Raw genomic sequence first — 10,205 nt, forward strand, 5'->3', positions numbered from 1 at the left:
AAGCCTTTCTAAAACTTTAAGATAAATTAAAACATTACATATGGCAAATTTTAATTTTATAATTATTTTTATTTAACATTATGATTATATTTATTATATATAATATATTATGTTGTAATTTATTAAATTTATTACTTACCTTATTATTATTAAATGTTCTGATCATTTCTAAATAAAATAATGTACTAAAAACAAAATTTTTCTTATTTTAAGGTGATATATATCTTAAAACATTAAAATATTCTTTCAAATTAAGGAATTCACTCACTCTTTCAGTTCCAAAGTTATATTATAAGATACATATTCATGACTTTTGTAAATTTACTATAAAACTATTGTATGACATTTGTTTCAAAACTATTCACCTCCACATTTACTGTGTTAAATAGAAGTATGTGAGTAAAATATATATTAGATATATATGAATAAATCTCTCCCAGGAGCAATAATACATGTTGACCAGCTTTGAATAAAATACATAAACATATTTTGGACAAGTTCTTATTAGGAAGCTAGTGTTGCACTGTAACTAACTTATTGTATAGCTCTGGCTTGCCTCCTCCTACTTCATCCTCTTGACTTCTGGGATTTTATATACATGATGCCATCTCTTGTAGGACAAATGAATGTGAGTTTTTAATACAAGGTCCTACATATACCAAGCACTAAAACCCTATGACAACTTTTGATATTTTGTCCTCTCCAAATCAGATGTTAAGTGTTCTTTTATTTTTTAATCTGAAAGTTGTCATAATTTTCTGTGTGACCCTGGGAAATCAAAACAACTTGTTCTTTCACCTTGTTAGAAGAGATACTAATAGCAAAATTATTAAAAGTATGTTATGAAGTACATGGAAATTGCAGCCAAATTTTAAAAGATGTTTAGTTCTATTTATGGGAATTTTTATTAAGAAATGTTATCAACATAAATATTTATTAGAGTTACACAAAACTATTAGGAACTTTTCTAACTTATTGCTATCCATGACGCATTGCTATTTTTAGAAGACATCTACTAATCCTTCTGTCCAAACTATCTCATACCAAGAAATTAAGTGTCTCAGTCTTCTAGATCCAACATTATTAATCTTAAATCACACTAAAATGGTCCTTATACAATCCTTTCACTATTTGTTAAAACTATGTTGGGGCTGTCTTTCCTGTGTAACAACCACATATTTTCTTCCTCTTCTTTTTTCTTTATTTCTTTATTTACACTTCTTTTTTTTTTTCTGGAGCTGAGGACCAAACCCAAGGCCTTGCACTTACTAGGAAAGTGCTCTACCACTGAGCTAAATCCCCAATCCCCTTTATTTACATTTCAGATGTTATTCCCTTTCCTGGCTTCCTGTCCATAAACCCCCTATCCTCTCCCACTCCTTCTCTCCAACTCCACTTGAACCAGCATCATTTGTTGAGTATGCTGTCTATTTCCCCTGGATGATTCTTTCTTCTTTGTCAACAATCAGGTGACCATTGGTGTATAGATTTCTTTCTGGGTCTTCAGTTGTATTTCATTGGTCTACCTATCTTTCTCTATACCAATACCATTTTATCACTATTGCTCTGTTGTACAACTTGAGGTCAGGGATGGTAATTGCCCTAGAAGTTCTCTTATTATTCAAAATAGTTTTCCCTATAGTGGGGTTGTTGTTGTTGTTGTTGTTGTTGTTGTTGTTGTTGTTGTTCCAGATGAATTTAAGAGCCGCTCTTTTTTCTCTATGAATAATTGAGTTGGAATTTTGATGGAGATTGCCTTAAATCTGTAGATTGCTTATGGAAAGATGGCCATTTTTACTATGTTATTCCTGCTGATCAATGATCATTGAAGAACTTTCCATCCTGTGAGTTTTTCCTTCAATTTCTTTCTTCAGAGACTTGAAGTTTTTATATAGATCTTTCACATGTTTAGGTAGAATCACACCAAGATATTTTATATTATTTGTGACTAATATGAAATATGTCATTTCCCTAATTTCTTTCTCCTCCTGTTTATCCTTTGAGTAAAGGAAGGCTACTGATTTGTTTGAGTTAATTTTATATCTAGTCATGTTGCTGAAGTTGTTTAGCAGGTGTTGGAGTACTCTGATAGAATTTTTTGGTCACTTAAATATATATATATATGTATATATGTATATATATGTGTATATATATATATATATATATATTTGCTTCTTCCTTTCCAATTTGTATCCCTTTGACGTCCTTTTCTTGTTTAGTTGATCTGGCTAGAACTGCAAGTACTATACTGAATAGGGTGAGAATGGGCAGACTTGTCTAGTCCCTGATTTTAGTAGGATTGCTTCAATTATCTTTCCATTTATTTTGATGCTGACTAGTGGTTTGCTGTTTATTGCTTTTATTATGTTTAGGTATGGACCTTGAATTCCTGATTCAGCCTGCTATCTTATAGAGTAGCACACCCATAATGGACTGGGCCCTCTTCCATCAATTGTTAACTAAGAAAATGTCCCACAATCTTACATACAGCCAGATCTCATGGGGATATTTCTCAGGTGACTTGTATCAAGATGATACAAAACTATCCAGGAAAATATTTATTTCCTACTTAGCAAATTTTAATAAAATTTCTACTGTTTTCTAGGCACTATTCAAATATACATGAGCTCCTTCATTATTGAGATCCACACTGTAGTCAAGGATGATAGTAAGCAACAACAAAATTACAACTCATATGTAATACAGAAAATTAAAGCTAATCAAAAATCATCCATGTCCAACAAGTTAACAAAACAAAGACTTAATCAGAGGCCTTTGAGTAAAGGATAGCACACGTGAATAACTGAATTTGTAGGCAAATATAAGGCAGAGGAATTAGCCAGGGAAAAATACCATAAGCTGATATTTCTGATAGACTGATTAAAAAGCAAGGAGTATAACGTAAGTAGGATCAAAGATGGTCAATAGTACCCCTGTCCACAGATATTAAGACAATTAGGGTAATTATAGCATGCCTTATATAGCAAGAATCAACAGGAGAAACTTAAGCCAGATAGGTCATATTATTAAAGTTAGTGAACATTTAAGACAAATGGCCCAATTCTGGATGTCTCAATGGACAGTGTTTAAACATCTACCTGAATAATAGAAGAAAAAGAATTGTATAAATACAGAAAGAAAATTTAATAAATGTTAGAACATGGGGGAAAGTTACACAAAAAGTGTTCACTGATCTTCAGGGCACTAATAAGAATTTAAGTTTAAATAGAGAAAGAATTGGGGCACTGTTTAAGAGATCCACATAATGGAGCATTCAAGTCAAAGTATGGGCTAGGTAATCGTTAACCTACCTTGATTCTACAAGATGGCTCAAATCCTTACTGCTTGTGTGGATCAATCTGTTTACTATAAAAAGTTTACTCTTCCCTCAGAATACTGCTTTGTAACCCAGAGATTTTTCTATTGGTTTTCTGATGTTTTTAATGTTCCTGTCCACATGTTATAAAGGTGATTATTGATCAATCATATTGTCTCTATAATCAAAGGTGACTGTCTATGTAGATACCCTTTTTTTGGGGAGAGTGTTTAGAAAAGAACAATGAAAAACTGGTAAGATAACTAAAGAATACAGATATAAAGGATAATAAATCTTATTTCTAACTTTTAGTTTTAGTGTGGGTCTAAGTGCATTTTAAAACCCTAATTAACAGATTTATTGGGATTAAATGGGACATAATTAAAAATAACCTTAAGTTTTTTTGGTAACCATACAGAGTATTTTGTCTCCTAAGACTGAACAAAGTATGGAAAGTATTTACTGTGCTTTTTTTTTTTTTTTTTTTTTTTTGAGCACCACAAAAGTTTATTTAGCAAAAAGTTTCACTTGAAAATGTACACGACCTAATTCTCCATTACAATGCAACAGGCCTTTGGGGAAGAAGGTGGACACCTTGTCTAGAATCTTTCCAAGGCTTCTAACATAATGATGCTGTTTCCTCGGATGACGAACATCGCGATGTTGTTCTGTTGCCCACTAGTTGCCATTTCCACACACTCATCAGTCACAAGGTTCATAAAGGGATCACAGCCCCACAGTATTCCTTGTACATGCCTGCTGCCGTGTAACTTCAATGATAACTTCTTTTTTTTTTTTTGTTATTTCCTTCCTTATTTGTTTTTATTAACTTGAGTATTTCTTATATACATTTCAAGTGTTATTCCCTTTCCCGGTTTCCGGGCAAACATCCCCCTCCCCCTCCCCTTCCTTATGGGTGTTCCCCTCCCAACCTTCCCCTCATTGCCGCCCTCCCCCCATAGTCTAGTTCACTGGGGGTTCAGTCTTAGCAGGACCCAGGGCTTCCCCTTCCACTGGTGCTCTTACTAGGATATTCATTGCTATCTATGAGGTCAGAGTCCAGGGTCCGTCCATGTATAGTCTTTAGGTAGTGGCTTAGTCCCTGGAAGCTCTGGTTCCTTGACATTGTTGTACTTTTGGGGTCTCGAGCACCTTCAATCTCTTCCAGTTCTTTCTCTGATTCCTTCAACGGGGGACCTATTCTCAGTTCAGTGTTTTGCTGCTGGCATTCGCCTCTGTATTTGCTGTATTCTGGCTGTGTCTCTCAGGAGCGATCTACATCCGGCTCCTGTCGGTCTGCACTTCTTTGCTTCATCCATCTTGTCTAATTGGGTGGCTCTATATGTATGGGCCACATGTGGGGCAGGCTCTGAATGGGTGTTCCTTCAGTCTCTGTTTTAATCTTTGCCTCTCCCTTCCCTGCCAAGGGTATTCTTTTTCCTCATTTAAAGAAGGAGTGAAGCATTCACATTTTGATCATCCGTCTTGAGTTTCGTTTGTTCTAGGGATCTAGGGTAATTCAAGCATTTGGGCTAATAGCTACTTATCAATGAGTACATACCATGTATGTCTTTCTGTGATTGGGTTAGCTCACTCAGGATGATATTTTCCAGTTCCAACCATTTGCCTACGAATTTCATAAACTCGTTGTTTTTGATAGCTGAGTAATATTCCATTGTGTAGATGTACCACATTTTCTGTATCCATTCCTCTGTTGAAGGGCATCTGGGTCCTTTCCAGTTTCTGGCTATTATAAATAAGGCTGCGATGAACATAGTGGAGCACGTGTCTCTTTTATATGTTGAGGCATCTTTTGGGTATATGCCCAAGAGAGGTATAGCTGGATCCTCAGGCAGTTCAATGTCCAATTTTCTGAGGAACCTCCAGACTGATTTCCAGAATGGTTGTACCAGTCTGCAATCCCACCAACAATGGAGGAGTGTTCCTCTTTCTCCACATCCTCGCCAGCATCTGCTGTCCCCTGAGTTTTTGATCTTAGCCATTCTCACTGGTGTGAGGTGAAATCTCAGGGTTGTTTTGATTTGCATTTCCCTTATCACTAAAGACGTTGAACATTTCTTTAGGTGTTTCTCAGCCATTCGGCATTCCTCAGCTGTGAATTCTTTGTTTAGCTCTGAACCCCATTTTTAATAGGGTTATTTGTTTCCCTGCGGTCTAACTTCTTGAGTTCTTTGTATATTTTGGATATAAGGCCTCTATCTGTTGTAGGATTGGTAAAGATCTTTTCCCAATCTGTTGGTTGCCGTTTTGTCCTAACCACAGTGTCCTTTGCCTTACAGAAGCTTTGCAGTTTTATGACATCCCATTTGTCGATTATTGATCTTAGAGCATAAGCCATTGGTGTTTTGTTCAGGAAATTTTTTCCAGTGCCCATGTGTTCCAGATGCTTCCCTAGTTTTTCTTCTATTAGTTTGAGTGTGTCTGGTTTGATGTGGAGGTCCTTGATCCACTTGGACTTAAGCTTTGTACAGGGTGATAAGCATGGATCGATCTGCATTCTTTTACATGTTGCCCTCCAGTTGAACCAGCACCATTTGCTGAAAATGCTATCTTTTTTCCATTGGATGGTTTTGGCTCCTTTGTCAAAAATCAAGTGACCATAGGTGTGTGGGTTCATTTCTGGGTCTTCAATTCTATTCCATTGGTCTATCTGTCTGTCTCTGTACCAATACCATGCAGTTTTTATCACTATTGCTCTGTAATACTGCTTGAGTTCAGGGATAGTGATTCCCCCTGAAGTCCTTTTATTGTTGAGGATAGCTTTAGCTATCCTGGGTTTTTTGTTATTCCAGATGAATTTGCAAATTGTTCTGTCTAACTCTTTGAAGAATTGGATTGGTATTTTGATGGGGATTGCATTGAATCTGTAGATTGCTTTTGGTAAAATGGCCATTTTTACTATATTAATCCTGCCAATCCATGAGCATGGGAGATCTTTCCATCTTCTGAGGTCTTCTTCAGTTTCTTTCCTCAGTGTCTTGAAGTTCTTATTGTACAGATCTTTTACTTGCTTGGTTAAAGTCACACCGAGGTACTTTATATTATTTGGGTCTATTATGAAGGGTGTCGTTTCCCTAATTTCTTTCTTGGCTTGTTTCTCTTTTGTATAGAGGAAGGCAACTGATTTATTTGAATTAATTTTATACCCAGCTACTTTGCTGAAGTTGTTTATCAGCTTTAGTAGTTCTCTGGTGGAACTTTTGGGATGACTTAAATATACTATCATGTCATCTGCAAATAGTGATATTTTGACCTCTTCTTTTCAGATCTGTATCCCCTTGATCTCCTTTTGTTGTCTAATTACTCTGGCTTGAACTTCAAGAACTATATTGAATAAGTAGGGAGAGAGTGGGCAGCCTTGTCTAGTCCCTGATTTTAGTGGGATTGCTTCAAGTTTCTCTCCATTTAGTTTAATGTTAGCAATTGGTTTGCTGTATATGGCTTTTACTATGTTTAGGTATGGGCCTTGAATTCTTATTCTTTCCAGGACTTTTATCATGAAGGGGTGTTGAATTTTGTCAAATGCTTTCTCAGCATCTAATGAAATGATCATGTGGTTCTGTTCTTTCAGTTTGTTTATATAATGGATCTCGTTGATGGTTTTCCGTATATTAAACCATCCCTGCATGCCTGGGATGAAGCCTACTTGATCATGGTGGATGATTGTTTTGATGTGCTCTTGAATTCGGTTTGCCAGAATTTTATTGAGTATTTTTGCGTCTATATTCATAAGGGAAATTGGTCTGAAGTTCTCTTTCTTTGTTGTGTCTTTGTGTGGTTTAGGTATAAGAGTAATTGTGGCTTCGTAGAAGGAATTCGGTAGTGCTCCATCTGTTTCAATTTTGTGGAATAGTTTGGATAATATTGGTATGAGGTCTTCTATGAAGGTTTGATAGAATTCTGCACTAAACCCGTCTGGACCTGGGCTCTTTTTGGTTGGGAGACCTTTAATGACTGATTCTATTTCCTTAGGATTTATGGGGTTGTTTAACTGGTTTATCTGTTCCTGATTTAACTTGGATACCTGGTATCTGTCTAGGAAATTGTCCATTTCCTGAAGATTTTCAAGTTTTGTTGAATATAGGTTTTTATAATAAGATCTGATGATTTTTTGAATTTCCTCTGAATCTGTAGTTATGTCTCCCTTTTCATTTCTGATTTTGTTAATTTGGACGCACTCTCTGTGTCCTCTCGTTAGTCTGGCTAAGGGTTTATCTATCATGTTGATTTTCTCAAAGAACCAACTTTTGGTTCTGTTGATTCTTTCTATGGTTCTTTTTGTTTCTACTTGGTTGATTACAGCTCTGAGTTTGATTATTTCCTGCCTTCTACTCCTCCTGGGTGTTTTTGCTTCTTTTTGTTCTAGAGCTTTTAGGTGTGCTGTCAAGCTGCTGACATATGCTCTTTCCTGTTTCTTTCTGCAGGCACTCAGCGCTATGAGTTTTCCTCTTAGCACAGCTTTCATTGTGTCCCATAAGTTTTGGTATGTTATACCTTCATTTTCATTAAATTCTAAAAAGTTTTTAATTTCTTTCTTTATTTCTTCCTTGACCAGGTTATCATTGAGTAGAGCATTGTTCAATTTCCACGTATATGTGGGCATTCTTCCCTTATTGTTATTGAAGACCAGTTTTAGGCCGTGGTGGTCCGATAGCACGCATGGGATTATTTCTATCTTTCTGTACCTGTTGAGGCCCGTTTTTTGACCAATTATATGGTCAATTTTGGAGAAAGTACCATGAGGAGCTGAGAAGAAGGTATATCCTTTTGCTTTAGGATAGAATGTTCTATAAATATCCGTTAAGTCCATTTGGCTCATGACTTCTCTTAGTCTGTCGACATCACTGTTTAATTTCTGTTTCCATGATCTGTCCATTGATGAGAGTGGGGTGTTGAAATCTCCCACTATTATTGTGTGATGTCCAATGTGCGTTTTGAGCTTTAGTAAGGTTTCTTTTACGTGTGTAGGTGCCCTTGTATTTGGGGCATAGATATTTAGGATTGAGAGTTCATCTTGGTGGATTTTTCCTTTGATGAATATGAAGTGTCCTTCCTTATCTTTTTTGATGACTTTTAGTTGGAAATTGATTTTATTTGATATTAGAATGGCTACTCCAGCTTGCTTCTTCTGACCATTTGCTTGGAAAGTTGTTTTCCAGCCTTTCCCTCTGAGGTAGTGTCTGTCTTTGTCTCTGAGGTGTGTTTCCTGTAGGCAGCAGAATGCCGGGTCCTCGTTGCGTATCCAGTTTGTTAATCTATGTCTTTTTATTGGGGAGTTGAGGCCATTGATATTGAGAGATATTAAGGAATAGTGATTATTGCTTCCCTTTATATTCATATTTGGATGTGAGGTTATGTTTGTGTGCTTTCATTCTCTTTGTTTTGTTGCCAAGACGATTAGTTTCTTGCTTCTTCTAGGCTATAGCTTGCCTCCTTATGTTGGGCTTTACCATTTATTATCCTTTGTAGTGCTGGATTCGTAGAAAGATATTGTGTAAATTTGGTTTTGTCATGAAATATCTTGGTTTCTCCATCAATGTTAATTGAGAGTTTTGCTGGATACAGTAACCTGGGCTGGCATTTGTGTTCTCTTAGGGTTTGTATAACATCAGTCCAGGATCTTCTGGCCTTCATAGTTTCTGGCGAGAAGTCTGGTGTGATTCTGTTAGGTCTGCCTTTATATGTTACTTGACCTTTTTCCCTTACTGCTTTTAATATTCTTTCTTTATTTTGTGCGTTTGGTGTTTTGACTATTATGTGACGGGAGGTGTTTCTTTTCTGGTCCAATCTATTTGAGTCCAATCTAGTTGAGTCAATGATTTCTATGGAATCTTCTGCTCCTGAGATTCTCTCTTCCATCTCTTGTATTCTGTTGGTGAAGCTTGTATCTACAGCTCCTTGTCTCTTCTTTTGTTTTTCTATATCCAGGGTTGTTTCCATGTGTTCTTTCTCGATTGCTTCTATTTCCATTTTTAATTCCTTCAACTGTTTGATTGTGTTTTCCTGGAATTCTTTCAGGGATTTTTGTGTCTCCTCTCTATGGGCTTCTGCAGCCTCAGGAGTGCCCACCTGACCTGGCGGTTGGGTCCAATGATAACTTCTTGAATATAAACTTCCTCAGTTTGGGAGGGTGGGCTTTGCTCATGGTGACTCGTCAGTAGGCACCAATATTTATTGTTAAACCACAAAAATTGTTTCAGTCAAATTACTTCAAAGATATAATTTCCAAATTGTGTGTATTCAGATACATGCATATGCTCACTTGTATTATAAGGAATTGGCTAACAAATGCATAACTGATGGTATAGTGTTACTCTGAATTTTTACTTGTCCAATTTTGTGTCTGAAGGAAGAAAGAATTCACAAATCTGTTTATGATAGCCAAACAAGAGAAAGTCACATCTGGGTTAGTAATTTTGTTCTATTCAAGTCTTTGATAAATTGACTCAAACACACCCAGATGAGTTATCACTATAATGTTTTTAGAGGAATTTAGAAGACTTTGGAACTTTGAACTACAAAAGATGTTGAATCCTGTCAGCATAGAATAAAGGGCCATCACTAAATGGCCATCAGTAGCTTAGAAAACAGTAATGTTCACAGCAGTGTAGATCATGAAGTCACAGCTCAGGAGGCTTCAAAGAGGGAATATCAGTAACTGGGCTAGAGTTCATTCTTATGATATTTTGGGAAAGAGTGTGTCTGACCTCTGTCAATTTTCTTAGATCATACCTGAGAATAATTGAAATGTAATAAATTAAATTCTATGTAGAAGCAATTTCAAAGCAACATAATATTAAGTATTGACTCTGTGGAATGGTTATTATTAATAACTCATGCAACTCTATGGAAATATGACAAGGAATAT

At 36.1% G+C, this 10,205-nt stretch overlaps 1 pseudogene; it reads right to left on the minus strand.

Moving 5' to 3' along the window:
- Positions 1-3,915: 3,915 nt before the first annotated feature.
- On the minus strand, positions 3,916-9,482 carry LOC147998390 (small nuclear ribonucleoprotein G pseudogene; annotated as a pseudogene).
- Positions 9,483-10,205: the final 723 nt, after the last annotated feature.

This window comes from Rattus norvegicus, chromosome X (assembly GCF_021556685.1).
Source record: "Rattus norvegicus strain SHRSP/BbbUtx chromosome X, alternate assembly SHRSP_T2T, whole genome shotgun sequence".
Lineage (NCBI taxonomy): Eukaryota > Metazoa > Chordata > Mammalia > Rodentia > Muridae > Rattus > Rattus norvegicus.